This window comes from Hemitrygon akajei, chromosome 4 (assembly GCF_048418815.1).
Source record: "Hemitrygon akajei chromosome 4, sHemAka1.3, whole genome shotgun sequence".
Taxonomy (NCBI): domain Eukaryota; kingdom Metazoa; phylum Chordata; class Chondrichthyes; order Myliobatiformes; family Dasyatidae; genus Hemitrygon; species Hemitrygon akajei.
In genome coordinates this window covers 30,334,526-30,347,600 of record NC_133127.1, presented here as the reverse complement: position 1 = coordinate 30,347,600, position 13,075 = coordinate 30,334,526, and positions in this window count along the sequence as shown.

Here is a 13,075-nt window from a genome sequence, read left to right as displayed (position 1 = left end):
TGGCTTTCCACTATAATGACTGATCTTGAATAGGCTGTTCCTGTAAATGATGATAGATATTGTACTTGTACTCCTTCCTCTTCTCCAACTTCCTATTCTGGCTTTTGCCCCTTTCAAGCCTGATTTAAGGTCTCAGCCCAAAACATTGACTGCTTATTCCCCTCAATAAGTGCTGCCTGATTAGCTGAGTTCCTCCAGCATTTCGTGAGTGTTGCTCTGGGTTTCCAGCGTTTGCAGAATCTCGTGTTTAATGTAGCTGACAGTATCTCTCAAATTTGAGGAGCCTACTAACTAAAAGTTCACAGCACAGATTTCTACAGGACAAAATGACCACTTGGATCAAAGCAGAAGATCACCGATGACAGGGAATTGATGATAGTAGATTGGCTTTACATTGAAACGAACGGTGAAATGCATTTTTTTTGTGTCAAATCAAATTGGTGAGGATTGCGCTGGGCAGCCAGCAAGTGTCACTGTGCTTCTGGAGCAGACGTAGCATTCCATAAACTCACTAACCTTAATCCATAGGGCTTTGGAATGTGGCGAGAACTGGAGCACCCAGTGAAAACCCGTCAGGGAGTGGGAGATAAACTCCTTACAGACAGCAGCGGGAATCAGTCCCCAGTCTGTGATTGCTGACAATGGAATTGTGTCACGCGAACCGCTACACTACCACTTTACCATTTCACCTTTCTGTCTTGTCTACAATCTCAAAACAGCAATGATTGACCTAATCCAATGACTGCCATGCAATTAAATACTGAATAGCTGATGAGGAGAAATCATCTCTGCCATAAGAGAGGAAATGAAGATTTTAAAAAAAGCAACTGAAATCTGGAACGCATAGATTTGTTATTAGAACTGACTCTGTTAGCTTAAACAATCCACTAACTTTTCGCTTTGTCGCACAGAATAAGGCATTTTCTTTAGTTGCCTCTCTGAAGTACCTGGCGTCTGGTTTGTATTGCAGAGGAAGTTTATCCTCTGTGATTGCAGCATTTCTATAGCAACAAATAGGTTTCAGATGAAAAAAAATATTAAGCCAAGTATTTAATGGATAAATGCTACAATGTTTATAAATTAATAAATTGTAAACAGTTTCCCCCCCAACCTCCTTTCAATATCAAAATCAAGCCATCTAGAAATTGAATGGTACCAAACCCAGAAGCATCTTCTACTTCCTCACGGCAAAATGAAAATAATTGCTAAATACAGAAAGAGAGACCCATAAATTTTACTGCATGTTTTATTAAAAGGCTTAGTGTAATTCAAGGATATAAGGTATATTAAGTTTAGACGCTGAACATTTGAAGTTCGCTCTAGAGATACAGAGAAATTTAATGGAAAAAGTCCTTTCTCTCCAATAGATCTCTGCTAATTTTAATACTCCACTGAGTTAGAACTCAATAAATTCATAGAATATTATGCTTCCTGGGAGTGTCACAGATTAGAAGCGTGGCATTCTTCCCTTTGAGTTTGCTTTGACCAGGCTGTCTAGGTTACTCCCAGTCTATTGCTCACATGCAATAGACTGCTTTTTGAGCAATTTCCCTTCTGCTGTTGCAGTTATACTTCGCCCTCTGGACCACCACAGTCACTGAAGTCTAATTGATACACTTGTGGAAAAAGTCCTCGCACAACAGGCAGAAGTTGATGGCAAATTTCTGATGTAAAGATCATAGTCATAAATTAATATGATAGAAACACAGGCTGTTTGGCCCAAAAAGTCCATGCTGAACTTCAAGCACCCATTTATAGTAATCCTGTTTAATAGTATGTACTGCAACATACAGTAGTACACAGGAACAGGCAGTTTCCTTTACCACCTAGTTACTCATTAGATGCCGATCTAACTAATCCCATCTCCTTGAACAAGGGTTAAAATCCCTCTAATCTCAGCCTATTCTCGTGAATGTCTAAATGCCTCTTAAATGTTGCTCTCGTAATTGCCTCTACCCCCTCCCAGGTAACACTTTCAAGGCACTTACCATTTTTTATATATAAAACTTGCCTCGCAAAACTTCAACTTTCCATTTCATACCTTAAATCGACACTGTAGATTATTTGTCAATTCCATCTTTGGAGATCAGGTGATTGGAAGGAAATACATCTGTACCAAAGGAGGTGTAAGCCGCTCCTTCAATCCACTGGCCTGCAGATCACCCATGGGCAAGATGTAGCACCTGCTTAGACCCCTCAATAGGGGTCACATGAAGCCACAGAAGCAGGGGATGGATGGTTCGATGAGCAGCTGATGCATTTCACAAGATCTGGTTATAAAACCACTGACGCCAAGCAGACAATCGCTGGGGTCACAAATCTTTATGAAGACACTCCCCAGAAGAAGGTAATGGCAAACAAATGTAGAAAAATTAGCCAAGAACAATTATGGACATGATAGTGATCACCCACGTCATACAACACGGCACACAATGATGATGACCCTGGGAAAAGACTCTGACCATCTACCTTATCTGTGCCTCTCTAAATTATATTTATTTCCATCAGCTCACCTCTCCGCCTCCTACCTATTTGTGTTGCTGCTCTCAGGGATGTCAGCTTCTGCAGTCTCTTGTGTCTGCTCTTGCAGAACACCACAAGCAATAAAAACAGCAACAGCAGAACAAACCCCTTTCCGCCCAACCCACACACATGGACAGTCCTCCAACCCCAGGACACGACAGCTTTCTGGGCCTCCAGTCCCCATTCTCCAGGCTTCAATTTCCAGACTTCGGGCTTCGACCTTCAGTATTGATCCATTGACCGGCTGATGATCAGAACCCCAGGCTCAGCGGCTCACCAGCCCTCATGCCTCTTGATTGCATGGACTTTGACCCTAGGACTCACTGACCTGGAACAACCCAACATCCCTGGATGTCCTTCATCACCTGTCCACAACACTGGCGTTTGAATGCGGAGCAGAAGCCCAGGTCCTTCATCAGCTGTCGATGTCAACCTTTGAGTGCGGACTGCAGAGTAGAGGCCTAAAGTCCAGGCTGACCTGGCCTCCAACTGCTCCTCATCCCTTTCCCTGAACCCTAACCTGACCCATAATTCCCCTACCTGGCCCAAAACCATTCCCCAGAACCTAAAAAGTAATTATGTCTGAGCCACGATCTCAAAGGAGTCCACAACTGGGCAGTATCCTGACTGGAAGTTTAAAAAAAACCCCTCCACCACTGATCTCTGTCTTCTGTGTCCAAGCCAATTTTGTATCCAGCTTACCAACTCACCATAGTCTGCATGTCACTTGTTTCATAGTCTTGTATGCCTTGACAACTTAAGTGCTCATCCAGGTATTTCTTAAATATTGTGAACGTACCTGCCTCCAACACTCACTCTGACAGTGCATTCCAGATTCTAACCAATCTCTCCTTGAAAATAAATTCTCCTCAGATCCTCTCTGAATCTTTTGCCTCTCACCCTAAAACAAGCTCTCTGCATCTTTATGATGGTCATTTCTTACTTTTTCATGACATACAATCCTTTTTCCTTGTTCTAGTTGCATAAGGAAGGGTGTAGAAGCTTTAGAGAGGGTGCAGGGGAGATTTTCCAGGGTGCATGGGAGATTTTCCAGGGTGCAGAGGAGATTTACCAGGATGCTGCCTGGATTGAAGAGCATATATTATGAGGAAATGTTGAGCAAGCTATGTCTTTTCTCTTTGGAGAGAAGGAGGATGAGAAACAAATTGATAAGAGGCGTACGAGATGATCATAGGAATAGATCGTGGATGGTCGGGGAATTTTTCTTTGGGCAAAAATGACTAATACCAGAAGGCATAATTTTAAGGTGATTAGAGGAAAGTATAGGGTGATGATAAAGGTAAGTTCTTTTCACAGAGAATGGTGAGTGCATGGAATGTCCTCCCAACGGCTGGTGATAGAGACAGATACATCTGGGCATTTAAGAAACTCTTATATAGTTACGTGATGGAAAAATGGAGAGCTATGTTGGAGGAAAGGGTTAGTATAATCTCAGAGTAGGTTAAAAGGTTGGCCCAACATTGTAGGTCTATAGGCTTGTACTGTGCTGTAGTATTCTAAGCTCTCCGTACAAAAGAAAACTAATTACATAAAAACATCAAATTTGTAGTTTTTCTTGACTCCACACAATCCTTTAGAAAAGTGGTGATCAAGTTAGTTACAGAGCAGCAAGCTGGAATGGAATTGGCAATGGGAAGCCAACTATTAGGCAGTGGAAACTCACAAATTTGGAAAAAGTAAGTAAGCTGCAGTTTGGTGAACTGTACTGATAGATGTAGCAGACAGAAGCCTAAGCCAAAGTGAGGAAAGGCTCTGTAGTGAAACTGAACATTACCGAACCTTCCTACTCTTGCAGTGTCAGTTTGTTGTAACATGTGACTTACCTCCAATTTGTTAGATAAAACAAAACTAATTAAAACCAAGAGGCACTGCAAATCGTTGAAATCATTATTTCCTTAAATTATTTATAATGGCTGGAGTATGGAGTTTTCAGGAGGGATCAAAGGCTGTTTATGTTTATACTTTGATCTTGTTGAAGCATTTAACTCTGCTTGTCCACAGGGATCTCTGCCACAGCCAACTGTTTCTTGGCTGTCTGCAGTGATTCACTGAATGCAGCTCTATAGGAGATTTGAGATGGAACTAAAACAAAATGACTGTTGCTGTAAATTTGAAAGAAAATGCAAAATGTTGCAAAGCCAAGTTAGATAAATCAATGTCCATTTCTAATGAAAGGCCATTTATTGGGGACAATGGCTAGCTATACTGAAGTTAGAACACAAGTGTGGGATTGCTGAAGAATGAAACTGGGGAATTAATAAGGAGAAAAAGGGAAAGGCCGGCAGTTTAAACCAATACTTTATATTTTCTTTACTGTGGAAAACACTGTAAATATCCCACAGATATCCAAGCTCATACTTTTTATATGAAAAAGCATCATCAAAGATTCTCACCACTCAGGCCATACTTTATTGTTGCTGCAGTCGTCAGAAAAAAGTACAAATTCCTCAGGACTCTCACCTTCAGGGTCAAGAACAGTTACTACCCCTCAACCATCTGGCTCTTGAACAAAAGACTATATCTACACTCATTCTATTTCTGGTGTTCCCCACAACCAATGATCTCACTTAAAGGACTCTATCTTGTTATTTCATGCTCGTTATTCATTGCTATTTATTTATATTTGCATTTGCACAGTTTGTTGTTTATTATTACTGTTTACAGTTACTGTTCTATAGATCTGCTGAGTATGCCCACAAGAAGTAGAACCTCAGGGTTGTATGTGGTGGCATGTATGTACTCTGATAATAAATTTTACTTAGATCTTTGTACTTTGAACAATGGATCTCTGGTTTCTCCAGAAAAAAAAGCTGTAGAACACCTTATCAAACCCATCCACCACCACCCCTTTAACCATGGAGAAATAAGGCCTTAAAATATAGAAGCAAAATTAGACCATTTGGCCCATCGAGTCTGCTCTGCTGTTCATTCATGGATGATCTTATTTCAGCCCCATGCTCCTGCCTTCTTCCTGTAACTATTAATCCATTGGCCAATCAGGAACCTTGGGTACAATTGTAACTCTGCCTTAAACGTACACAACAACTAAACCTCCAAAGCCTTTGGGGCAATGAATAAGCAATGTTTAGAGACATATATTTGGATAGTGCCTTACACAGGCCAAGGACATTCTAAAGATCTTCACAGTTGGCTAGGATGTTGGTGGGGTTATTGTAATGCTGAGAATGTGGAACTTATTTTTATTTTTATTTATGGATACAGTGTGGAACAGACTGGCCCAATGAGCTGTACTGCCCAGCAGCTCACCTATTTAACACTCGTCTAATCAAAGGACAATTTAAAAATTAATCTACTAACCTTTGGACTGAGAGAGGAAACACACAGGGTCACGGGGAGAATGTACAAATTCCTTACAGATGGTGCTGGAATTGAACTCTGAACTTTGACACCCCCCCCCCCCCCCCACCGTGCTGTAATAGCATCGCACTGACCACTACGCTACATGGTGCCTTCAAATTAGGCACAGTGAGATCCCACAAAAGACACTGCGATGATGACCATATACTCATTTTAAATATTGGCTAGAACAACAGAGAAATCGAGCTATCTCCCCTCTATTAGACCAGGTGCTCTTCACTCAAATTGCTGACGGTCCATTTCCCTCCGCAGATGCTACCTGATCCACCAAGTTCCAACAGCATTTTGACTGTTGCTCCAGATTCCAGCATCTGCAGTTGCTTGAGTCTCCATCAGGGAAATCCAAACTCCTCTCAGTGGGTGACAATTCAGCTGAAGGATTGAAGGAGGCTCAGCTTATTGTCTCCTGTATCCACAGAGCACTCTCTTAGTATTGCACTGACCCACTGCTCCTTACTTATTACCTCATTATAATCTTGCACTTTATTGTTTATCTGCACTTCACTCTTTCAGTAGATTTTATATCTTATTGTGGAGTTCTTTCATGAGCAGAATTAGGCCACTTGGTCTATCATCCCACTTGGCTGACTTATTATCCCTCTCAACCCTATTCTCCTGCCTTCTCTCTGTAACTGGTGAAGCCCTTTCTAATCAAGAACTTCTCAACCTCCACTTTAAAATAAACCCAAAGACTTGGCCTTAACAACCATCAGTGGCAATGAATTCCACAGATTCATGGCCCTCTGGCTAAAGAATTTCCTCCTCATCTCTGTTCTAAAGGGATGTCCTTCTATTCTGAGGCTGTGCTTCTGCTCCTAGACTCCCCTACTATAGGAAATGTCCTGTCCATATCCACTCTATCTGGGCCTTTCAATATTCAATAGGTTTCTATGAGATCCTCCCTGATTCTCTAAGCTCCAGTGAGTACAGGCCTAGAGCCATCAAACACGTTGCTTTATCTTATTCTAGTTCAAAGTACTGTGTAGTGATTTGAATCCTATAAACAGTATGCAAGACAAGATTTTCACTATATCTTGGTACTTGTGACAATAATAAACCAATACCATAACCAATTCAAATATCAACAGGGATTGGAAAGAAAAGGTAAAGGTTAGCTTTACTTGCCACAGGTACATCAAAACATGCAATGAAATGCATCGTTGGCGCCAAATTAAATCAGGATTGCGCTGGGCAGCCTGCAAGTGTTGCCACACTTCTGGGGCCAACATAGCATGCCCACAACCCACTAATCCTAACCATACGTCTTTGGAATGTGAGAGGAATCTGGATCACCCGGAGAAAATCCACACGGTCACCGACAGTGCCGGGAATTGAACCCCGATCTTACAGCTGGCGCTGTAGAGCGTTATGTTAACCGTTAACCACTACGCTACTGTGCCACCTTTCATAATAATATTACCATTGATGGTAAAATATAGCAATGAACACTTTGTGCATTATTTTTGCTACCTGCAATCGGTTGAAATGACATTCTTCACTGAATTTCAGTGCCTGTCTGGGGTCCAGACAGTGCTGTTATTCCTCTGGATTTCATTTAGTGGCTGATCTGCCGCAATAAGGCAAACAGTGGTGATTCTATTTCAGGTAAGGAAAGAGATATTGCTTCACTTTGTAATGAGGCCTCGAAAGGACAATGGCAGGAATGAAAGGAGTCTTTATTCAGTTGCTTGAATTGACTGAGTATCTGGAGGGCAAGTCAAGACGGTAACAGCATCCCATTGTACAATAAAAGGACTCTGTCCGATTAACAATCCACTGAGAATCAAGAGAAATCTGCTGAAACTGCTGTTTGTTTTGTGTGAGTTAAGTGACACAATAATCTAAACTGACAGATTATACAGCACTGTACTGAAAGTAATAGCCTCAAATCAGGGAGCTTTATCCTTGCCTTGCACGATATTTATCGCAAAAACCCAGCAAAGCCAATATTGGCAAAATGTAAGATGTGACAAACTGATATTAAAACTTCACTTTCATGACAACAAAAATCAATTAATTATGATTTATTCGCCTCTTTAAAATAAAACGGGGGTTAACAGCAGCAGCTCTTTTACATTGCCGGGTGTGCTACTGGGCTTTCAGAGTGGTGAGAACCCATGCTCCGGTGCCTGTGTGCACTGAGAGGCTGATGGTGCCTAGCCAGATAGTGCTGAGCTTGAAAAGGTCCATTCACAACAGGAGGAGGAAGGTCCACAGATGAGGCTCTGCAATGAGTCTTGCTGGAATTTGTGCATCTCTGGAATTAGGCACTTGTGCTTGCCCGCTGTGAATCTTCGTGAGGTGCTGTGGGGTTGCCAGACTGCCAGGTTGAATCACTGCCTTCAGGGAAGGAGGGACATGGACACAGGAGATCCTACAGAAAACACTGGAGGAACAGCAGGCCAGACAGCATCTATGGAGGGGAATAAACATTTTACATTCCGGGCTGAGACCCTTCATCAGGACTGAAACCAGAATAAGAGGGTGGGGGGGGGGGGGGGGTGAAGGAATGCACGCTGGTAGGTGAGGGGGAAGGTGGGTGGGTGGATGAAGTAAAAAGCTAGGAGGGGGTAGGTGGAAGAGGAAAAGGGATGAATAAGAAGGAATCTAATAGGAGAGGACAGTGGACCATGGAAGAAATGGAAGGAGGAGGGGAACCAGAGGGAGGTGATTGGGAAATGAGGAGAAGAGAGGGAGTGAGAGGGATGGGGAATTGAAAAAGAGAGAAGGAGGAAAGGGGGAGAAATAGCCAGAAGTTAGGGAAATTAACGTTCATGCCATCAGGCTGGAGGCGACACAGACAGAGTACAAAATGTCACACATACCACTGGGCTCAAAGATAGCTCCTACCCTGTCTTTATAAGACTATTGAATGTTTCCTTAGGATAGTAAGATGGACTTTTTTTACTTCACAATCTACCTCGTTATGATCTTGCACCTCGCTGTTTACCTGCACTGCATATTTTTCATAACTGTTACACTTTATTCTGCATCTGTTATTACTTTACCTTGTCTACTTCAGTGCACTGTGTAATGATTTGATCTACATGAACAGTATGCAAGACAAGCTTTTCACTGTACCTCAGTATATATGACAATATTAAACCAACAATAATAGTAATCTTCTATCAGAAGGCCAGAAGAAGCTCAAGGCCTTTCCAGCACTGAATCACTGCATGCTGGGAAATACGTAGATAGTTACACCGTCCTGTTCAAATCCACAAGGAGTCCACAGGGGCACTGAAGGTGTCCCACAGCCAGCTCTCCAAAGAACAGAATATTGCACTAATCCTCTGCAAGGGACCAGCTCAATTTGGGGCTTGTTTTCTAAGTCATAAGGATCTCAGCAGAAGATCTGCTGGTTCCACTGAGAAGCATGTCAATAACCAGACATAAATTTAAAATGACCATCAAAGAACATGGAAGCAAGGCAAGTTTTCTTCATCTGACGCCAATTGCTGTGATCTGGAATGACGTGTGAATTATGATAGAAGTAAATTCAATATTCAGTAAAAGCCAGGGATTAGGACTAACTAAATAGATTTTAATGAGCCAGCCACAGACACAAAGGGCCAAATGATATAATTCTGTGCTACAATGTTCATTGCCATATTTACTGACAACCTAAAGTAGTAAGGTGGAAATTCATCTCTGATTCTGTGTTCTAAAGTTTGTAAAGTGGAAATATGCATGATGTACTGATACTGGAAAGGGTTCAAAAGGAGGTTTAAGAAAATGATTCCTGCTTTGAAAGGTTTATTATATGAGGAGTGTTGAATGGCTCTGGGCCTGGACTCACTGGAATTTAGGAGCATGAGGGGTGATTATTCTTCTGAATTCGATGTGGCTAGGCATAGCTTAAATGCCATCTGTAAATTTGCAGATCATACAATCGTTGTTGGCAGAATGTCAGATAGAGACATGTGAGCAGACATGTGTAAGAAATATCAGCCTGTTGAGTGGTGTCACAATAGGAACCTTGCACTCAACATCAGTAAGACCAAAGAGCTGCTTGTGGACTTCGGAAGGGGTAAGACGAGAGAGTCAATCCTCATAGAGTGATCAGTTCGTGGGTGTCAATTTCTCTGAGGATCTAACCTGGTCCCAACTTATCAATGCAGCTAGAAAGAAAGCATGACAGTGGCTATACTTTATCAGGAGTCTGAGGAGATTTGGTTTGTCACCTAAAATACTCAAAAATTTCTACAGATGTACTGAGAAGAGCATTCTGACTGGCTGCATCACTGTGTGTTACGGGGGTGGAGGGGGGCTACTGCATTCGATCTTAGGAAGCAGCAGAGAGCCATTACATTAGTCAGCTCCATCATGGTTATTAACCTTCACAATATCCAAGACATCTTCAAGGAGCAGAGCCTCAGAAAAGTGGCTTCCAACATCAACGACCCCACCAGCCAGGACATGCCTTCTTCTCATTGTTACCATTAGCAAGGAAGTATAGAAGCCTGAAGGCACACACTCAGTGATTTGGGAACAGTCTCTTCCCCGCTGCCATCCAATTTCTAAATGGACCCGTGAACTTTGTTAAAAATTCTGTTTTTACACTACTTACCTTAGATAAACTAGTTAATATACAATGCCTATAAAAAGTATTCACTCCCTTGAAAGCTTTCATGTTTTATTGTTTTACAACTATGAATCACAGTGGATTTAATTTGGCTTTTTTTTTGACACTGATCAACAGAAAAAGACTCTTCTGTGTCAAAGTGAAAACAAATCTCCACAATTAATTACAATTATAAAACACAAACTGATTGTGTAAGTATTCACTCCTTCAAGTCAATATTTAGTGGATGCACCTTTGGCAGCAATTACAGTCTTGAGTCTATGTGGATAGGTCTCTGTCAGCTTTGCACATCTGGTCACTGTAATTTTTCCCGTCTTTGCTAAACTGCTCAATCTCTGTCAGATTGCATGGGGATCGTGAGTGAACAGCTCTTTTCAAGTTCAGCCACAAATTCTCAATTAGATTGATGTGAATACTCTGACTTGGCCACTCCAGGACATTAACTTTGTTGTTTTTAAGACATTCCTGTGCAGCTTTAGCTTTATGCTTGGGGTCATTGTCTTGCTGGAGAACAAATCTTCTCCCAAGTCACAGTTCTCTTGCAGACTGCATCAGGTTTTCCTCCAGGATTTCCCTGCATTTTTGCTGCATTCATTTTACCCTCTACCTTCACAAGCCTTGCACGGCCTGGTGCAGTGAAGCATCCCCACAGCACGATGCAGCCACCACCATGCTTCACAAAGGGACGGTGTGTTTTTGATGATGTGTGGTGTTTGGCTTATGCCAAACATAGCGTTTAGTCTGATGACCACAGAGCTCAATTTTGGTTTCATCAGACTGGAGAACCTTCTTCCAGCTGACTTCAGAGTCTCCCACATGCCTTCTGGCAAACTCCAGCTGAGATTTCATGGGAGTTTTTCAACAGTGGCTTTCACTTTGCCACTCTCCCATAAAGCTGCGACTGGTGAAGCACCTGGGCAATAGTTGTCAGCAATAGTAGCTGAGCGAAGGGCGCTGAGTAGGCTACGGTCAATTATGGAAAACTCTGAACATCCTCTACATAGCACCATCCAGAGACAGAGAAGCAGTTTCAGCGACAGGTTACTATCGATGCAATGCTCCTCAGACAGGATGAAGAGGTCAATACTCCCCAATGCCATTAGGCTTTACAATTCAACCGCCAGGACTTAAGAACTTTTTAAAAGCTATTATTAATGCTTTTTGAGATAGTGATTTAGATGCATATCATATTTTTTACTGAGTTAAGTATTGTATGTTATTAGTTTTGCTACAACAAATGTATGGGACATTGGAAAAAAGGTTGAATTTCCCCATGGGGATGAATAAAGTATCTATCTATCTATCTATATGCAATCTCTCCCATTTCAGTCACTGAAGCTTGCAACTCCTCCAGAGTTGTCATAGGTCTCTTGGTGGTCTCCCTCACTAGTCCCCCACTTGTATGGTGTTACGTACCCCGTAACTGGGTGTCTTACCAGCAAAGATAGAAGTATCCATTGCAGTCTGTTACTATTTTCAAAACAGTGTTTATTAGTAAAATATACAAATCTATATCAACAATGCAAATATACAGATAATACACGTTAGCAATGCTAAACCTAAAAGTGTGGGTATAATAATAATATTCAATAATAAACAAGCTCTATCATTGTCTAGGGGATAAGGAATTATCATGGGAAAGTATAAAGTTCAGTTCAGTTCATGTAGGCTGAGGTAGTTGTTGGTCGATGTGTTGTAATTGTTGGAGAGAGAGAGAGAGCGAGCAAACAGTGACAGCTATTGTCTTGCAAACCTTCCTTTACGATCTTGATCCGTCAATGTGTTGTTGTGGCCATTCAGGTATGACCCCTCTGTCCTTTAGCTAGACCGTTCTTCTATGGTGGACTCGTCACCCAGGCAAGGGTGGACACACACACAAGCCCCCACCAGCCTCACTATAAACACTGTGAGTTAAAATTGACCAATCCTTCGTTCAGTCTCCGATGCCCCACACTTTTCTCGTGGGTTCCAATACGTAAACAGTGCTCACTAGTGTGTCTCCTGGTGTGTCTGAGGGGTGTCTCCCCAGACCTCACTTTTATCCCTACTCACGGGGTCTCAGATGTCAATCAGTTTTGAATGGCTTAGCCCATCAAACCAGCCCACTCCGGCTGTCCACTGAGGAATTTTCATGAACAGAATAGTACCAAGTAAACAGCCCTCTCCGGAGCCGTGAGTCTTACAGGATTCATAATATGGTCTCTCTCCCCCGGTGTTATCTCGCCCTTGTCTGAAGCAAATGTTCCAGTCCCAGTATGTTTTGTTCCATCTCTTTCTCTCTCATTAACAGCCTGGCAACAGTAACGGTTTGTAATTCTCCCAGGGGAGGGGGACATGGGCAACCTTGCACCCTTCTGCCCATCAGAGCTGTTCATCCTTCGTAACAATGGTCACTCAGTTCTTGAGGACGGTCTGCTGTACGCAGATTTACAGCTGTGCCATATATTTTCCATTCCTTGATGATTGACTTAACTGTATTCCAAGGGATATTCAGTGACTTGGAAGTTTTCTTGTATCTGTCTCCTGACTTGTGCTTTTCAATAACCTTTTCACGGAGTTGCTTGGAGT